Source organism: Indicator indicator, chromosome 1 (genome assembly GCF_027791375.1).
Source record: "Indicator indicator isolate 239-I01 chromosome 1, UM_Iind_1.1, whole genome shotgun sequence".
Taxonomy (NCBI): Eukaryota; Metazoa; Chordata; class Aves; order Piciformes; family Indicatoridae; genus Indicator; species Indicator indicator.
The window spans coordinates 95048185-95067784 of record NC_072010.1 but is presented as its reverse complement, the minus strand read 5'-3'; positions in this window follow the sequence as shown (position 1 = coordinate 95067784).

Genomic DNA, 19600 nt, shown 5'->3' with positions numbered 1-19600 from the left:
CTGAGGAAGAACTGGGGAAGTGCTGTCTCTTCCACTTGGCAAAGAAATGTCCTCAGTAGGAGGGGGGTGTAGATGGCTTGGGTTGTTCTCACAACCCTCAGCAACGGGGCTCTGAGGATGCAGACTGGCTTCTAGATAGTTACCAGGGCTTGGTGGCAGGGGCCTCTGCCCACCCTTGGCTCGTTAGTGGGGAATGGGGTAAATGTTAAGCTCCCACACCAGCTGCGGGGTACGGGGGCTGGCAGGTGGGTGTGCCTCGGTTTCCCAGCGAAGCGGGGTCGGCGAGGGGCTACCGGGGTGCCCCCTATGCCGGGAGAGGGGTCGCCTAGCGGGGCTGTCCCCTCCGGCTGTGGATGGAACAGGGGAGCGAAGGGCAGAGTCTCTTCCCTACCCCGGCAGGCGACGGGGGTGTCCCCCCCCCCCAACCCGTGCTGCCCGGAGGCTATCCCTTGCTTCCCCCCAGGCCCCAGCTCCTCTCGACCGGGCCCGGCTACCACGGCAGGCCGCGGCTGCTCCCGGGCCTACGCGGGGCTGAGCAGCCGTCTCCACCGCTTTCCGCTGGGCCTCCGCTTCGTCCCCAGGAGGCTCCGCAGGCTCCGGTGCAGGGGGAGAGGGGGCCGGCCGGGCGGCGCTGAGTCTCTCCAGGCCCCACCGCTCCCGCGGCTGCTGCTCCGGGCTGCGGCTCCACTGCAGGCCCCGGCTCCTCCCCGGCCTCCGCTCCGCCTCCCCTGGCTCCCCCCGGCCGCGGCCGCCCCCGCCTCCCCGGGTTAAGGAGGCGCCGGTCTCGGGGAGTTCTGGCTGCACAAGCAGAGGCCGCGCCCGGTCTATCCGGAGAAGGAGGAATCTGGCTTGGCTTCGCCCGGAGAACCTGGCTGGCTGGCGGGACCACACAGGGCTCCGGCCCTGCCCAGCCCCCCTCTCTTGCTCGGGGGCTCTGTTCACCCTGGAGATGGCCGCGGGCTTCGCCCCTCACTCAGCGAGGGGCAGCAGCCCCATGCCGCCTCCCAGCTGTTGGGCCACCCCTGCCACAGACTCTCGGCTACGCAGTGGTCGTCTCTTCTAGCTTGCGGCCCCTCTTTGTCCCACTCGCGGGACGCGACTCTCAAATGGCCGCCTGGCAGCCCTCGCCATGGGTTTTACTTGCTGCACTGGGTGACCTCCGTTCCCACCATCTATCCAGTGTTTGTGCCTTGCTCCAGCCCAGGACACTCAAGTCTTCTCCCACTCCCAAAATTCAGCTCTCCATCACTGGTGATCTTCCTTCATGCCTTGTATTTGTCCATAACCTACTGCAGTAACACTGACAAATCTTTAAGTATTTTTGCTGACCCTGTTTAAAGTCTTACTGCTATCTTTTTCACGTGTTACTGCCATCTTTTTCACGTGTTACTGCCAGCTAAAGCCATAAAGAAAACCCCACAGATTACATACATTTCCCCCTCTCACCTAGTTTGCTGAAAATTGGGTGTCTTCTGTCAGTGTGTTGCAAGGCTGGTCTCCAGAACACAGACCAAGGCAACAATCCATTATTTTACATTAAATGGGACCGTGTAGTGAACTAAATAGATCAAATACTCAAAAATGTGTGTGAGAGAAGAAATGGGGACCACCTGGGATCTCCCTGCATTGGAGACAAGCGTTGTAGGCAGGCCACTTCTACATGGAAATCAGAAATGCATGATTATTAGAATTACGTTGGTTGGAAAAGACCTTTAAGATCATTGACTTCAACCACTATCTAATGCTACCAAGTCTTGTGTTAAACTATATCCTGTAGCATGACACCTCTGTCTTTAAACACTTCTAGGGATGAGGATTCAGCCACCTCTGTGGGGAGCCTATTGCAGTGTTTACAAACCGTTTCAGTTAAGAGGTTTCTTCTAATATCCAACTTAAACCTCCTCTGGTGGAACTGGAGGCCATTTCCTCTCATCCTATCGCTTGTTACTAGGAAGAAGAGACCAATGTCCACCTTGCTACAACCTCCTCTCAGGGAGTTCTAGAAAGCAAGATCTCCTCTCAGCCTCCTTTTCTCCAGACTAAACAACCCCAGTTCCTTCAGCTGCTTCCCACAATACCTGTTCTCCAGACCCTTCACCAGCTTCAGCACCTTTCTCTGGACCCTTTCTAGCATCTCAATGTCTTTCTTGTAGCAAGTGCCTCCAAAATTAACCAAACAACTATCTCCTTCCTTTGTGCCTCTACAGCAGAGCTCTGTCCTGATCTCTCCTTTCTCCTAGCCTCACTCCAGTCCTGGGTAAACATCTTAGTTCAAGTTTCCTTTGCCTTCTGCCTCTCCTTGGACTTCTCTTTGGTGTAGATTGTCTTTGGGTCTCCCTGCTATTCCCACACCAAGTTCCCCAGTTCCCCTCAAGCTAGGATTTGTGTCCATAATGCGCAGAGGCTCCTCTTAACTCTACTGAGAGACAAGGCAGAAGCATCATTTTGCTGGGAGGTGCTGATGGGTGCTATCTGGGAGTTGTCTGATCTACAGCCAACTGTGGAGGTGTTAGAAAGCTGTGGTTGGACTCTCCACACGTCAGGCATCCAGTGTGTATTCTTCGATTATTTTTCCTTTTGATTTTCAGAATCCTGTCTCCAAAATGAATGTCTGAAATACTGCCTGCCTTTTACAGAAAGAAAAAAAAATATATAACTAACTTATTCCACTACTTGAAAGAACGCAAATACAAAAATGCCATTGAACACACACACACACACACACACACACACACACAAAGGCCCTGGGAACCAGTCTAAAGAATCAGCATTGCAGAAATGCGCAGATGTGAAAAGATTATGATCCGTTATCACATTTAGCATTCAGAGAACCAAAAGACCCATCACAAAGCCTTTATGAGCTAAGTAGTAGAAGATAGCAGATGGAGACATGGGCAAAAACAGTAACCAGTCACCATTGAATTTATTTTTATATTACACTCAATGTGTTTTATCCTTCTCACAATTTTTCAAGATGTCACTGGCTTTGTGCATGACTGAATGTTTAATATTCCTCTCCAAATTGCAGAGATGTGGATTTGATGGGTGGACTCTTCAATGGATTAGGATTTGTTTGGATGGTTGCATCCAGAGGGTAGCGGTCAACAGCTTGATGTCCAGATGGAAATCAGTGACCCCCCTCAGGGATCCATACTGGGACCAGTGCTGTTTAATATCTTCATCAATGACATAGCAGCATCAAGTGCACGCTCAGTAAATCTGTGGATGACACCAAGTTGAGTGATGCAGTTGACATGACAGAGGGACAGGATGTCGTCCAGAGGGATCTGGACAAGCTGGAAAAGTGGACCTGTGTGAATCTTATGAGGTTCAACAAGACCAAGTACAAGGTCCTACACTTGGGTTGGGGCAATCCATTTGTTTGCAGATGACACAAAACTAGGGGGGCGTGTTAATCTGCTTGAGGGTAGGAAGGTTCTGCAGAGGGACCTGCACAGGCCCCTGATGGTCTGAGGTCAATTGTATGAGGTTTAACAAGGCCAAGTACTGGGTGCTGCCCTTGGGTCACAACAACCCCATGCTACAAGCCTGGGTAAGAGTGGCTGGAGTTGCCTTGCAGAAAGGGACCTGGGAGTGCTGGTTGACATCCAGCTGAACATGAACCAGCAGTGTACCCAGGTGGCTAAGAGGCAAACAACATTCTGGCCTGTATCAGGAATAGCATGGCCATAAGGACCATGCCCCATGCAGCACTGATGTACCACACCTTGAATACTGCGTTGCTTTGGGCCCCTTGCTACAAGGACATTGAGATGCTAGAGCGGTCTAGTGAAAGGCAACCAAATTGGTGAAGGAACTAAGCGAACAAGTCTCATAAGAAGCAGCTGAGGGAACTGGGGTTGTTTACCCTGGAGATGAGGAGGCTGAGGGGAGACCTCATTGCTCTCTAAAGCTCCCTGAAAGGAGGTTTCTTCTCCCTAGTAACAAGTGATAGAATGAGAGGAAACGGCCTGGTATTGAGCCAGGGAAGATTTAAATTGGATATTAAGACAAAATTCTTTCCTGAAAGGGTGGTTGGGCATTGGAATAAGTCACCCCAGGGAAGTGGTAGTCACTATTCCTGGAGGCATTCAGAAAAAGGTGGGGACATGGCACTTTGGGACATGGTTTAATGACTGTGGTGGTGTTAGGTTGGTGGTTGGACTTGATGAGTAATGTTAGAGGTCTTTTCCAACCAAAACTATTCTATGATTCTATGACCAATACAGGCTGGAGAATTATGTGATTCAAAATATACCTGCAGAGAAGTACTTTGGGGTGCGGAAGGACAAAAAGCTGTACACGAGCCAACAGTACGCTCACAATCCAAAAGAGGAATTGCATCCTGGGCTGCACCAAAAGTAGCATGGGCAGCAGGCTCTGCTCCGGTGAGACCTCACCTGGAGTACTGTGTCCAGCTCAGCAGTTCTCAGAACAAGAAGGACTTGCAGCTGTTGCATCAGGCCCAGAGGAGGGCCACAGAAATGTTTCAAGGGCTGGAATCCCTCTGCTGTGAGGATAGGCTGAGAGGGTTGGGATTGTTCAGCCTGCAGAAGGCCCCCAGGGGGACCTTACTGTGGCCTTTCAATTATTTAAAAAGGGTCTATAAGAAAGATGGGCACAATCTCTTTATCAAGACCTCTGGTGATAGGGAAAGGACTAATAATTTCAGAAGAGAGTAGACTTAGACTACATACAAAGAATTTTTTTTACAGGGAGTGGTGAAACATTGGCTGGAGTTGCCCAGAGAGGTGGTGGATGTCTCATCCCTGGAATCATTCAAGCTCAGCTCGAATGGGACTCTGAACAACCTGATCTAGTTAAAGAAGTCCCTGCGTACTTATATATGAAAATACTTCTTTCATATATTTTTGTGTACATATATCTACAAAAATTTTACTTGCTCGTGTCCCCAGGGTAATTTATCAGAGTACTACATGCAAATGATGTGTCTGCCCCCTTTTCAGGGTAGCCCCATGTAATGCTGTTCAGCCTGGAGAAGACTAAGAGGAGATCCTATCAATGCTGATCAGTATGAAAAAGTTGGTGGTCAAGGGGATGCAGCCAGGCTCTTTTCTGTTGTGCTGTGATAGAACAAGGGGCAACAGCCACCAACTAAAACACAGATTTCAGTTAATCATAAGAAAAAGCTTCTTTCCTTTGAGGGTGACAGAGCACTGGAACAAGCTGCCCAGACAGGTTGTTGGAGTCTACAGCCTGCCTGGATTTGTTCCTGTGCAACCTGATCTAGGCGAGCCTGCTCCAGCAAGGGGGTTGGACTACATCTCCGGAAGTACCTTCCATTACCCACCATTCTGTGATTCTTAGAGGAGCAAGAGGCTAAAACTATTGTTTTAAACCTGGGTGCTTTAAATATGCATTGAGGAACTTAACTACAAGAAAGTCTGTGTGCCCTCCGTCTTAAGAGACTCAGCACCAACCACACCAGGTCCTGTTTGGGAGTTCCAAATGCGTTTGCCAGCTCAGCCTGTCTCCACCTGTGCAGGCAAACTCTGTCTCCTGCTACTGTTCCCTTTCCCTTCGTTTGACAGCTACTCGTTTCCACAGCATGAAGCCTCATGTTACATGCTTTTATCTCCCTGTACCAGAGAGTCAGGAGCGCCGCCCACATCCAACCGACTCCTTCATCCTCTACGAAAATGGGGTCGCTCTCTCCCACCGCCCACTGACCCGGAAACTGGCTGGAACAGGAAGGCCGCCAGGACACACCCCTCACGCCGCACTCAGACCGGGCAGCTGCCGCCTAACACCGTTACTGCTGAGCTCCCGCGGAGGGACAGCTCATTTCGCACCCCGAGCAGAAGCACACGCCCCAGTGTGGCCACAGCACCTTCGCTGACGCTAGGGCAACCGCCGCACCAAGCCACCTTAAGAGCGCGAACAGCCCCCACAACCAACTGCCGGGCGGCTCCTCCCTGACCCGTGTCGCATCCAGCCTGGGAACGTGTGGCAGGAGCAGAACTACTTTAGGGACGCCTCGCCAGGGCTGTCCCGGCCCGGGGTCGGCCCTCACGGCGAGGGGTGAGGGATGAGAGCAGTGAGAGAGCTTGCTGGGGCAGAAATGCCAGACGCGACCTTCCCGCCGGCCGCTCCCGCGTTAGCGCTTTCGTTCCGCAGCGCCCATTGGCCGGAGGCAGGGGCAGAGCTAGCCTGATAATCGCTGCCTCGTTGGCTCCTGCACCCATCCATCAAAGGGCGACGGCGGCCGATTGGCCTCGCCCCGAGCTGGTGGGCCAAACGGGAAGTGAGAAATGGCTTCTATTGGTCAGGGTGCCGTGTCAGTCAAATAAGTCACAGAGGGCCGCGTGGGTGGTGGGGCTGTTTGTCACAGTTGGGTATAGGTCACTTCCTGTCCGGGTCTGGCGTGTTCCGCTTCGCTCCGCGGGAGGCGGGAGACGTTCGTCAGAGGGCGCATGCGCCGCGGAGCCGGAGGCACCTGGTCTTGCTGCGGCAACCCTCGTGCGTGGGCCTGCCGGAGCGGCGTGTCTGCCGGCCATGGGCGGGCCTAGAAGTGCAGAGCTCTGCTCCGGCGCTCCTGCAGGGAGCCGTAGCCGTGTCTACGTGCAGTGACACTCGAGCTGCGGGGGGGCGTTTCCTTGTTCTACAACCCCCTTCGCTGGGGAACGGCGCCTGCAAAATGGCAGAGATGGGCTCCATGTTGTCTGTCGCAGCAGCGACCACGCTGCGTCCCTTCTGTTTGTGGCTGGAGCAGGGCCCTTCCCGGCTTCCCGTCCTTCGCAGGTGCACTGTGATCAGTTCAAACGTAGCCATGCAGAGAGCTCGGGTGGGTAATAGTGATGATATATGGGGGAAAGCGATATCCCTGGTGCTCTCAGCTGTGTTGGTGCCCGTGTAGAAAAGTATCAGCTGTTAGGCTGAATTTACAGGGTGATTTATATAATTTTCCTTCTTAGACTTCTGTTAGGCAGTGAAGCCTTGTTTTGTCTGCCACAACTGTGGCTGCTGAAGGAGCGGTGCCAGTGTAACCCTGCCAGGTTACATTAAAAAATAATACCTGCTCCAGAGCTTTCAGTCACTGGAAAAATAATGGAATATTTTAGGTGGAGGGTCTATTTCTCTCAAGGACTCAGAAAAGTATAGAGTTTCTACCTGGGCTATCTTGTCTTTCCAGTGGGCCCACCCTGTGCTTTCAGATAGGATCTGCAACTGTGTGAACCCTTTCCTGAAACCCTCAGTCTAAGACAGGGTCACTGGCTGTGCTTTGAATACAGAAGGTCTTTTTCAAAAGCGGGAGAGTCTCTGCCTTCATTTCTTTGTTGATTGATGATTTGCTCTTCTCTCATGCTTCACTCTCTGCAGGCTCTATGCTATTGTCTGTGGTTGTGATACAGTACTTTTTTTTCACATTACAGCTGCACATTAATGTGTTTGAGAGAGGTAGTTTTGTAAATTGCAGAACAAAGAAAGCCAGGTTCCTTATCAGTTTTAGTCTTGTAATTGGATTCTTTGATGTCCGATAAGGCACAAATTCTAACTGATACTTTTCCTGTAATTGGTGCTTTTGTAGTGTCTCTTTGACTTTTGAATCTTTTGTTTGTACCACGACCTTTTTGTCTGCAGCTGCAAAAATAAGTCTTTCTCCTGTGTTTGGTCTCTTATGAACCTTATAGAAGGCACCAGCATTCCAGGATATTCCTGGAATTGTATAGGTGACAACTTCGTTCTCCAAATGGTAGAGGAACAAATGAGAAAAGGTGCTATGCTGGACCTTGTTCTCACCAATAGGGAAGGGCTGGTGACCAGTGTAAGGCTCAAGGATAATCTTGGCTGCAGTGACCATGAAGCAGTTGAATTTAAGATCCTCAGGGCAACTAGGAGGACATAATCCCAAGCTTACAACCCTGGACTTCAGGCATGCAGACTTTGATCGCTTCAGGGATCTGCTGGCCAAAGTATCATGGGACAAAGCCCTAGAGAGAAGAAGGGCCCAGGACAGCTGGTCCAGTGTTCAAGGATCACCTTCTCCATGCCCTGAAGCAAAGTGCACCCACAAGGAGGAAACCAGGAAAGAATGCTAGGAGACCTGCCTGGATGAGCAAGGAGTTCCTGGACATGCTGTCACACAAAAAGAAACTCTACAAGGAGTGGAAGAAAGGACAGGTAGAATGGGGGGCATATAAGGAAACTGCCTGAGCAGCAAGAGACCTGGTTAGAAAAGCTAAAGCTCAGTTTAGCCAGGGGGAACAAGTGGAACAGTAAAAATTTCTATAGGTATATTAATGGTAAAAGACTAGGGAAGGTGTGGGCCCCCTCAGAAAGGAAAGAGGTGAACTGGTGACAAGTGACGTGCAGAAGGCTGAGGTTCTCAATGACTTCACCTCAGCCTTCACTGGCAAGGGCTTCAGTCAGACTCCCAGAATAATGGAAGATAATGGCAGGGGATGGAAGAAGTAATTGCCCATTGTGAGTGAAGATCAGGTTTGTGACCATCTGAAGAACCTAAAAGTGTTCAAGTCCATGGGACCCAATGAGATGCACCCACGGGTGCTGAGAGACCTGGCAGATGAGGTTGCTAAACTGCTCTTTTATTATATTCCAAAAGTCATGGCAGTCCGGGGAGGTCCCCACTGACTGGAAAAGCGGAAATATAACCCCCACTTTCAAAAAGGGAAAGAGGGAAGACCCAGAGAACTATAGGCCAGTCAGTCTCACCTCTGTTCTCAGTAAGATCATGGAGCACATCCTCCTGGAGGCACTGCTGAGGCAGAATAATAATGAAGAGGTGATTTAGTACAATCAGCGCAGGTTCACCAAGGGCAAATCCTGCCTGACAGACCTGGTGGCCTTCTATGACAAGGTCACAACATTAATAGATGAAGGCTGAGCAACTGATATCATTTATCTTGACCTGAGTAAAGCCTTCAACACTTTCCTGCATGACATCCTGGTCTCCAAGCTGGTAAAGTCTGGGTTTGATGGATGGACCATTCAGTGGATAAAGAACTGGCTTGATGGCTGTCAATGGCTCCATGTCCAAGAAGAGGCCAGTGACAAGTGGAGTCTGTCAGGAATCAGCACTGGGATCAGTCTTCTTCAACATCTTTGGTGGCAACATGGACAGTGGCATTGAGTGCACCCTCAGCAGGTCTGCCGACAACACCAAGCTGTGTGGTGCAGCAGACATGCTGGAGGGAAGGGATGCCAGGGACCTTGACAGGCTGGAGAGGTGGGCACAAACCAATGTGAAGAGGTTCAACAAGACCAAATGTAGGGTCCTGCATGTGGTTGGGGCAATCCCAAGCACTGATAATAGACTGGGCAGTGACTGGCTTGAGAGCAGCCCTGAAGAAAAGGACTTGGGGGTGCTGGTGGATGAGAAGCTCAATGTGAGCCCCCAGTGTGCACTTGCAGCCCAGAAAGCAAATCCTATCCTGGGCTGCATCAAGAGAAGCACAGCCAGCAGGTTGAGGGAGGTGACTCTCCTGCTCTGCTCCACTCTGGTGAGACCCCACCTGGAGTACTGCATCCAGTTCTGGAGCCCCTATTACAAGAAAGATCTGGATGTACTGGAACATATCCAGAGAAGGGCCACAAGGCTGGAGCACCTCTCCTATGAGGACAGACTGAAAGGGTTGGGGCTATTCAGTCTGGAGAGGAGAAGGCTCTGAGGAGACCTTATTGTAGCCTTCCAGTATGTTAAGGGGGCCTACAAGAAAGCTGGTGAGGGACTTCTTAGGGTGTCAGGTAGTGACAGGACTAGGGGGGATGGAAAAAAGTAGGAATGGGTAGATTCAGTTGGATGTTAGGAAGAAGCTCTTCACTGTGAGGGTGGTGAGGCACTGGAACAGGTTGCCCAGGGAGGTGGTAGAAGTCCCATCCCTGGAGTTTTTTAAGGCTAGGCTGGATTTGGCTTTGGGCAACCTGATCTAGTGTGAGGTGTCCCTGCTCATGGCAGGGGGCTTGGAACTAGATGATTCTTGAGGTCCCTTCCAACCCTAACAAATTCTATGATTCTAATTCTATGATTCTTGTTTCTGTAGATCTCTGCAAGGGCCTCTTACTTTTCTCATAGTTTCATAGCAAAGCTTTAAACCTGGCTCACCTGCTTTTCACTCAGTCTTTATGACAGGTAGAGTGGCTGTAGTTAGGTAGCAGAGCAGGGTTCATTCCCAAGAATCATGAGCAGGAGATACCTCTTCCTGTGTCTGCCTGAGGCTGAACACCCTATTTGAAAAGGAGATATGCCAGCATATGTGGGATAAATGCTTTTGTCACCCAGCTTTAGATAATTGGAGGCAGTTGGCTTTTTTGTTTGTGTGTTTCGGGGTTTTGGGGGTTGGTTTTGGTTTTGAAGCTCTTCCTAGTTGTGTAAATTATTAAATATTCACAGGGACAAAAGTAGATGGATTTTAAGTTCTGGTCTCTAGAACATTCAGGAAGTATATGGGAGATATGAAATGACACACTGCGAAATGCTTAATTGCATGTTCAGACTGTCACATCTCTGACAGAAAGCAATGTGAGGAGGCAGCTCTCCCACAAGATGGTGAGAGTATTTTAACCAGGTCATGTTAGATATGCCCCAGCCCTTCCTACAGGTTCCCTGTGGCTGAAATGTGCTCTGAATGGGCCTCTGGGAACAACATCTTATAGACAGATTGGTAGGGGAAATCCTATGTATGAGGCTTGCTCTGGAGCTTCTGCTGAAGCTGAGAAGCTTAGAGGGTGAAGTCAGAGCTGACAGAATCAGCAAGTGCTTACATGAGAATAAGTAATATGTAAAAGCAGGCTCCTGTGAAATTTTGGTGCTTTTAAATCTGAAGAGCAGGGGACTCCAGGACAAGATTCGTGGCCATCACAATCTGGTAGACTGAGGTGTTGGGGTCTTCTGAAGTGCTTCCCATGGCCTACGGTGTGCTGTAGTCTGTTCTAGCAGACCTGGGTGAGATAAAACAGCTTCTTCAGGAAGAGAAAGGGGTGTTAAGTGAATGAAGTGGTTTTTTTTCTACGTGCTGGTTTTCCTATAGTGTAAAATATCTAAAAGAAAAATAAGAAAATATTTCCATAATTGCATTTTCTCTATTCAGGAGATTTAGGTAGTGTTACTACATTAAAGATTATGAAGTACTTAAAAGTGAGACGTTTCAGTAGTTAGACAAGTATCAGAGATTCTAAGGCCCAAAAGTTCAGAGGTGGTGCTACGTGTTATGTTACTTTAGGTTCGATGAACAGAAAGTTGTACAGTGATTCTCTGCTAAAAAGCTGTACCTGGAAAGGTACGTTAGTCAGCATTTAAGATGCTCAGGTGCATTCTGACTAATCTTCTGACTTGACAGGATGAAATAATTTTTATTGCTTTTCTTGCTTGTTAGCCTGCAAAATTACAATAGCTGAGATAGGAAGCTTAATACTACTTATTCCTGTATCGAAATGACAAAATCTCATTCTGAGTTTCAGAAAGTTATAGTGATCAGTTAGTATCTGTCCTTAAAAGAAAACTGGTTTGTGCTTCAAAGTCTGGGTCTTCATATAAGCCAGTAATGCCAGGGAAAGCAAGCTGTGGCCACATCTCAGGACTGGCAGCTAGGAAAGTTCAGTATTCCTCTATACATAGGCAAAAGTTGCTGTGACACAAAAAATGTAGAAACACCTCAAGTCGCTTTTCAAAGAGCCACTACGCTTCTCAGGCACTGAAGCACTGATTAACTGTCTACCACTTCAAAAGCCGACGGTGTGAAATGCAGACAGGATATAAACTTTGATTGCAGTAGCTCAAACTAATGGGCAGTTCCTGCCATTGCATTCTGACTGAGAAGCAGAGATCACAGTTAATAGTAAAACATTAAAATCCTTAGAAGTGCTGTGGATACCTATGATATCAGCAGGGATGAGAAGCATCCCTGGGGATCAAAAGGAAAATAGGATAACCGGCTGACTTAAGTTACAGTTTCTGAGAAACTGGGAGTCATACAAGAGGGTTCTTCAAAATTTACAGGAAGGAGAAGCTTGAATTTGCAGCATGTAGTAATTAGAGAAGCTGGAATGTGGAGCTGCAGCCCAAAAATGAAATGAATGAACTGTGTAAATGAGAGTCTTCCAGAGTATGAAAACCAGGAAGCCTGTGGAAAAAAAAAAAAATAGTGGATGTGTTGGATCAAAGGAGGTTAAAGAGAACAATGAAGAAAAACTTGATTTTTCATGTCCACCTTTAGTTTTGAGGAAGTAAGGAGGCTTTTTTATTCTTGTCCTGCATACAGTCTGATTTTTTTTTTGTTGTTGTTGTTGGTTGTTTTGATTGTTTTTACAATGAAACAACTTTTGTGGATTGACGTCTTACAAGTAGAGAGGTGGACCAAACAAATAATCTTCGAACATAATATGGCATACCTTCAAGAATTCCGGAGAACTTAATGCAAGAAGTACTTGGACAACTTGGCTTCACGAGCAAGGAAAGTTTGTGGTCTCTTATAGCTGCCATGGTACCAGAGCAGAGACAATAGAGACTGCACCTACAATTTTTAAAATGTCTTGGGGATGAAGCAGGGAAGTAGAATAGTGAAAATTTTATCCATTCCTTGAAAGCAGTTAGAATGGTAATTAAAAATGTCAGAACACATGGAACACTATGATAACCCATATGAATTCTTTAAGCAAAGAGTATGTTATAAATCCCCTTCTTAGTTTTCTGGAGGTTAAAAATTAATAAATGTGAACATTTAATATGATCTATTTAGATTTTTTTTAAAGGCCTTTGAGACTGCTCCATAAAGACAAAATCTTGTTAAGGAAGAGTGATTACTAACTTTGGGGCCTTATCTTGTTTCATATTAAAATTTATGGTCTTAAAAATAAAAATAGCATTTGCATGAAATTTGCTGGCAGCACAAGGTCAGAAGGGTAAGGATATTACAAACAAATAGTGAAAGACCTCTCGATAGGATTCTACAATTCTATGAAATGAAATCTTGAATGAGATTCAGGTATGCAAAATTCAGTGCCATGAATATAGGGACTAATAACTTTCCGCTACACAGGACCTCACTAGTGATATTTGAGTATTAGCTGGTCACATACCATAAACTGCTAAAAGGTAAAAGGTGTCCAGGAGAGTATTGAGACAATTTTCTTTTCAAATCTTGTATATAATGCTGCAAATAGTTCTGATCATTCATTCTCAAGAAAGATTAATTCAAACTGAAGCAGGTGTTAGAATGACTTCTAGGATTTCCTGGAGAAGATCCTATCAGTGGAATTTTGGCTAAAAACCTTGCCTAATAAAATGGGGACTAGGAAGGGATCTGATAGCTGGCCAGAAGCACACCTGATAGTGAGCAACAGATAGGGAAAGGAGCTTTTATTAGGAAGGATGCTACTAGTTTAAGAACAAAATGATAGAATGGCCGAAGTTAGGCTGAACAGGAGGGGGCATGGGGGAAATCCAAAATTTAGGGAATTCCCAAAACATCCTTCCCTAAATTGTGCAAACAAAACACGTTTAAAAATTTTAAGCATTACAGTACATGATGAGACAAATTGTCTTTGAACAAGAACTGTCCTGTAAGCATCAAGCAAAGGGTGAAATTTGCCAGTTTTCATCAACACAAAATGTTAAAAGCAAAAATACCTTACAGATTTATCCTGTGCCCTGTGTTGTGTTTATTGTCCTTCTGTAAAGAGGAGAGAAAAGTGAAGAGTGAAACAACCTTCCAGAAGACAAGTAATTCAGAGTAGCTGTATGAGACAGGAATCTGGAAGACTTCAGTCAGACCTAAATAGGGAAAACGACCAGGCAGTGCAACAGTAATTTCAGTTCAGTGCCAACAGTGCAATGACAAGGGAAACATTTAGGCTGATGTTACTCTTTCTGGGTTTCAAATTAACTCTGTAACAATCACAGGCATGAGATTTAGGCACCAGTGAATGCTCTGTGGAGGACATAGAAATCTGCCTTTAAAGAGGTTGTTTCAAGAAACGGTGACACAAGGCATGTAAAAACTGATAGAGACACTAGAAAAAGTGAGGTTGATGCTTTGGGAAAGAGGGACATAAAAGTGGACAGATGATAAAATAATTACTATAGTAGGAAAAGTAGATTAGAGGTTCTGTTCTTCCTGAATCATGAGGACAAAGAGACAATTCGATGAAACTGGGGAAAGATTTTTTTCATGTCACCAGATTACAGTGGTGAGTTCATTGCCAAAGGAAGTGGTTGAGCCGAATACTTCACTAGCTTTCAGAAAGAAATGGACATTTATCTAGCTCTCATGAATGTCTATCACTCTCATCAATGACAATATACTTGGGATAGTGGTACTTGATAGAGTTATGTCCCATGACCTATTGAGAGGTTGCGAGAGGATGCAGGTTACTGATGCCAAGGAGAGACTGTAGCGAAAGATGTCCCAAAGGTGTGTGAGTCACATTGAAACATAACTGAGCTTAAAATTAAGACAACAGAGCTTGAGGAGGTGGCTGACTAATGATTCTTTTCAGACAGGCATCTGCAGTCCTACTCTTCCACCCAGCCTGAGGTGGTAAAGTGTAAACAGGAAAAGGAATCAGACATTTAACTTGAATTTAATTTCAAATTCTTCTCTGAGCTATTAAAGCTTTCTGATCATTTCACATTGGAAAGCACAACATACTCCTTGAAGTGCTGTAACTATTACACCAGGAGTTCTGCTGTGGGTTGCTTAAAATAGTGTTGTTGCAGTTATGAGATACGCTTGGTGATGATGCTGCAAAATATTCAGAGGTAAGTTAGCCTGCAGCCTCTGGAAGAATCGCTGTCAGCAGGATGGGCAACTGTACACTAAAATGACCAGTTCTAGCTTGGCAGTCTTATTTAGCATTTGTTTCCCATTGGGATTAGAATTTACATGCTTTCCCAACTATAGCTTTGTAGTGATTTTTGTCACATGCAAGCTCAAGGATGCAATGAAAAAATGATTGTGTTCCCAGTACTCCAGTTCTTGATAGGCTGCATGAGATTTAAGACATTTTTCCTTTCCAGCTCAGAAGAAAACATGGAGATGCGTAGATGAACACATGAACCCTATATTAATCATTCAGAGTAACCTGGCTTTGTTTGAAAGCAGTATTGGCTTTGGCTTTGATACAGAGTCTTTGTGTCCAGGATCAAATCAGTGGGAGTCCTGCGGTGAAGCACAACTGTGACAGAGCAATACGCTCAACCTATTAACCAGGATTTTGAATAACTTAACTTGAATCCTGAAAGTCAGAAACATGTTCTAATTTTATAAGCTCAATTAAGCCTAAAAGTAAAATTTTAAACCAAAGCAAACTGAAAAGAGCCAAGCTTGGCTTTATCATCACCATGAATCAAGTATTACATGTAGAGACATGCTAATGGAAGATGGCTTTTGACCTAAACTGCGTTAGTCGTTTGACCCAATTGATTTTGGTACCATGCAGACAGCCTAAAGTAATGGATAAGTATGAAAAGTCTATATATGTCTATAAATTGGCTCAGTGCCCACTCAGAGAGAAAGACTGCCTTGGTGTTAGTAAACTAAACAAAACTCTTCTTTGGCTCAAAGTATGGGATGGCCATACTGGTAGATTCTCTTACCTGCCATAACAAGCTGGCTGCACAGACTTTCTTCTGGGACCATTCATTGCCACCTGCTAACTCCTATACCATGAACAGAAATGTTTTGAAGATGCTAGCCGGCTTTGAAGTGTCTAGAGACTCCTGTATCTTTCAGACATGTGATGTGTTGCCATCATACTCTGGTGGAATGAAGTTACCTCACTTTGGTGCAGTGGGCTTACATGTCAGTGGAGTGTTTTGGACTGCCTAGGTTAGTGATGTCTGTGGGACCAGCATCTGTGTGTCCCCCCATCTTCCAGCAACATGGTATCAAACAACTGTCCAGTGCCTGTCACCACTTGTGAATGCACTGGGCTGAATGTGAAGCTGAAACATGGAGCTGTAGAGTGCCAATACTAATGTAGAAGAGTAAAAAATTACCTAAAGCAAAGGATGTTTACAGCTGCACCAGGACTTTTCCAATTGGCCTTTATTGGAAGTGGGGCTACTGCATGGCAGGAATTCTTCCTGGGCCCACCCAGAGCTTCACAGTATGTGCAGACATCCCCACGCAGTCGCTCTGCCTTTGCTTTAGTGTTACATGTGCATCTTATTCTGGCTTCTGGGGTCTATGTAAACCCTTCAATGTCTCACCTTCTGCAGTGAAAGACTTGTTTGGGTCCTAATGACACCATCCACAGGAGATGGGGTCAAACCCAACATATGGCATAAGTGAACAGTACCAAAACAACATTGGTGGTCTTCATTTTGTGTGACAAGGAAAGGTTCAGTTCTGAAATGGGGCTAGTGAAGGAGCTGCTGTACTTTCAGAGACAGTTTCACGTGGGGCAGAAGCTGATGTTGGAGCACTGACATCCACACAGAACTGAAGTGTGGCTGGCTGCTCCTGGGATTTCATCAGCTGTGGGAGTGACAAGATATCATGAATCATCCCTGCCTCTGGGAACACCAGAGTGGGGAATTCACATGGGGCTCTGTGCCTGACTAGTAAAGTTGGTTTGTTGGAGTCTAGACAAGATGGTCCAAAAAAGGGGTAAGTGGTTCCAGCAGGCAGATGTAGCTGGAGTGGAGCAGGGAACAGGGGGAAGAGCAAAGCTGGCATGGGGTGGGGCACAAAGATGAGGCTTCAATAAGGAGCTAAGCATAGGTAGGAACAAAAAACAAAGGAGGACTATAATTGAATGCCAGAACGATGCTGTTTCTGAATGCAGTCTTTGATTTTGGTGTCCTTCCTCAATGGGAGGGGAATTGTTCTGTACCAGGGAATGAGATGGCAGGAGAATTAATTTATGGCTACCTGCAGAAACTCTTGTGCTGCAGTTTAAGCTAGGTTCCAGCAGAATCTGCAATAGTGTCCATGAAAGGAATGTGTCAGGGCAAGCCGTCTGACATGAGATCTCTACTTTCCACAAGGCCTCTCCTCGCTAGGATAGGTGGAGAGGGAATCGGGGTGGCTGGTGGTTCTTCTGTTGCTCATTAAGAAGGAGTGCAATTCTATAAGGAGATTTCTGCAACAGACAGGTGGGGTTGGTAATTTTACATTTATTGACTGAACTGCAATGCATGACTCATCCTGCTCTTCATCTAAGTTAGGGAGAGCTAACCCATAGGCTTCAGAAGTTAGGAGAGAGTCTTGATTACAGCATGTCGAGTAACCAAGAAAACAGACTACCTAACAAGGCTTATGATGACAGGTATAACCTGGAATAATCTAATAACACTACAGTTAATAGCAAATCTAATAGCATTAACGTTCTTCCTCTGTCTCCTTTTAAGTGAGGAAACGGATGTAGCCAGAGTGGAATAAAGGGAGAACAAGCACCACTCAGCAAATAGTAGGATGTGTGGATCTTTGTACTTACTCTGTATTTCCAGATGTTCCACCAGATGGCAACAGAAATCCATTTTATCACAGCAGGAATCTGCAGAGACTGCACAATTCCAGCTGTTTTCCTGGCTGAAATGTTTGCAGGAGGTCTTCCAAGGCAACCTGCCTGGAAAAAAAAAAAAAAAAGTGCCATTGTGATTTTATTGTTGGCTTTTTATGAAGTCAGGTACTTGAGGACAGAAGAGGAATGCTGGCAAGTGAGCTTGGCAGCCTGATATGGGCAGCCCTTGCTCATGCTTTGAGAGGACCATAAAATAATTTTGTTTGGATAAGACCTTTAAGATCATAGAGTCCAACCATTATCTAACTCTACCAAGGCTGGTGCTAAACTATGTCCCTCAGCACCACATCTCTGAGTCTTTTAAAAACCTCCAGGGATGAGGATTCAACCACCTCCCTGGGGAGCCCGTTCCAGTATTTGAGAACCCTTTCAGTGAAGAAGTTTCTTCTAATATCCAATCATTTCCTCTTGTCCTATCACCTGTTACTAGGGAGAGGAGAACAATCCTTTTAGATAGTTGTAGAGTGAAGTCTCCCCTGAGCCTCCTTATCTCCAGGCTGAACAACTCCAGTTCCCTCAGACACTCCTCATAAGATCTGTTCTCCAGACCTTTCACTAGGTTCCATTGTCCTGCTCAATCAGATCTGCCAGTCCATGCTGCAAACCACCTCTGCAGGCTATGCAGATGTGTTCTTAGTGACACAGAAACCGAAACAGCTAGATGTGAATTCAGGACAGGCATTGAGATAGATGATTGGGTGTTGAGAGAGCCTCAAGGAGCATGAATGCATCAAGCAATGTTTGGGGGTGAGACAAAGGGGAAGAAGGGCTCCTTAGGCATCCAGAGCTGGCAGACCAAATCACACGGTTACTGTTGTGGGATTTATCCTCACATCAAAATCTGTTTTCTCTGGAAGCCTCAGTCATTGTTTTGACCTCAGATGACTCAAGCACGGTGTCCATGGGAACCAGTCTGCTCTTCCCTCCATCCCATCCAGCTGTTTTTTCTAGCAAGCAACTGGTTGTCAGTGAAACACTACAGTAAATCAGCCACCCCTCCCTGTGTCCTCTGCTGCTAAGCTGCAGGTAGTCCGGCCTGCCCCTGCTCTCCTATTTTGCAACAGGTCACTCAAAAAAGAAGCTGCTGCCAGCTCTTAGCCCTGCTCTTCCCTACATCTCAAGCACAGGAACATTGCTTAGCAATGAGGTGAGGGAGAGACAGTTTCCAGGGGCAACGCATGCATTTTCACATCATAAACAGCAGTTCATATATATCACAGCACAGCCCAGGGCTGGGTTCAGAAACAAACAGCATCAGACAGCTAGATGATGACAGGAAACTGAATCCCTAAAAATGGCCTTCTCCAGGATTGTCTGAGACAAGCTTGTGAAAGAGGGTTCCCCTGTAGCACTCACAGCTAATGTAGATAATTTAGCTAATTGGAAGGCAGGGGGAGGCTCATCTGCCAAGTCCTGGCAATGTTACAGTCATTCAGAAAAAGAGAAAAAGGAAAAGAAAGGAAGGAGGGGGGACTAGTGAGGGAAGCAGGGAAACAAAAAGAGGGAGTGGGTAGCACAGCTGGGGTGAAGAGAGGCAATGGAGTGGAATCACAGAATCATTTTGGTTGAAAAAGACCTTTAAGATCATAAGAATCCAACCATTATCTAACTCTACCAAGGGTGGTGCTAAACCATGTCCTTCAGCAGCACATTGCTGAGTCTTTGAAACACTTCCAGGGAAGGGGATTCAACCACCTAACTAGGGAACCTATTCCAGTCTTTGAGAAGCCTTTCTTATATCCAACCTAAACCTCCCCTGGCGCAACTGGAGGCCATTTCCCTTTGTCCTATCACTTGTTTCTATGGAGAAGAGAACAACCCCCACCTCACTACAACCTCCTTTCAGGCTCCCCTCAGCCTCCTTTTCTCTAGACTAAACAACTCCAATTCCCTCAGCCAGTCCTCACAAGACCTGTTCTCCAGGCCCTTCACCAGCTTTGTTGCCCTTCTCTGGACCCTCTCCAGCACCTCAATGTCTTTCTTGCACTGGGAGCCCTAAAGCTGAACACAGGAGTCAAGGTGTATCCTGTGCTGCCTGTGTCACCAGCAAGTGGGACACAGCCACAAGTTGGAGGTTTGGGGAGGGAGTATGTGC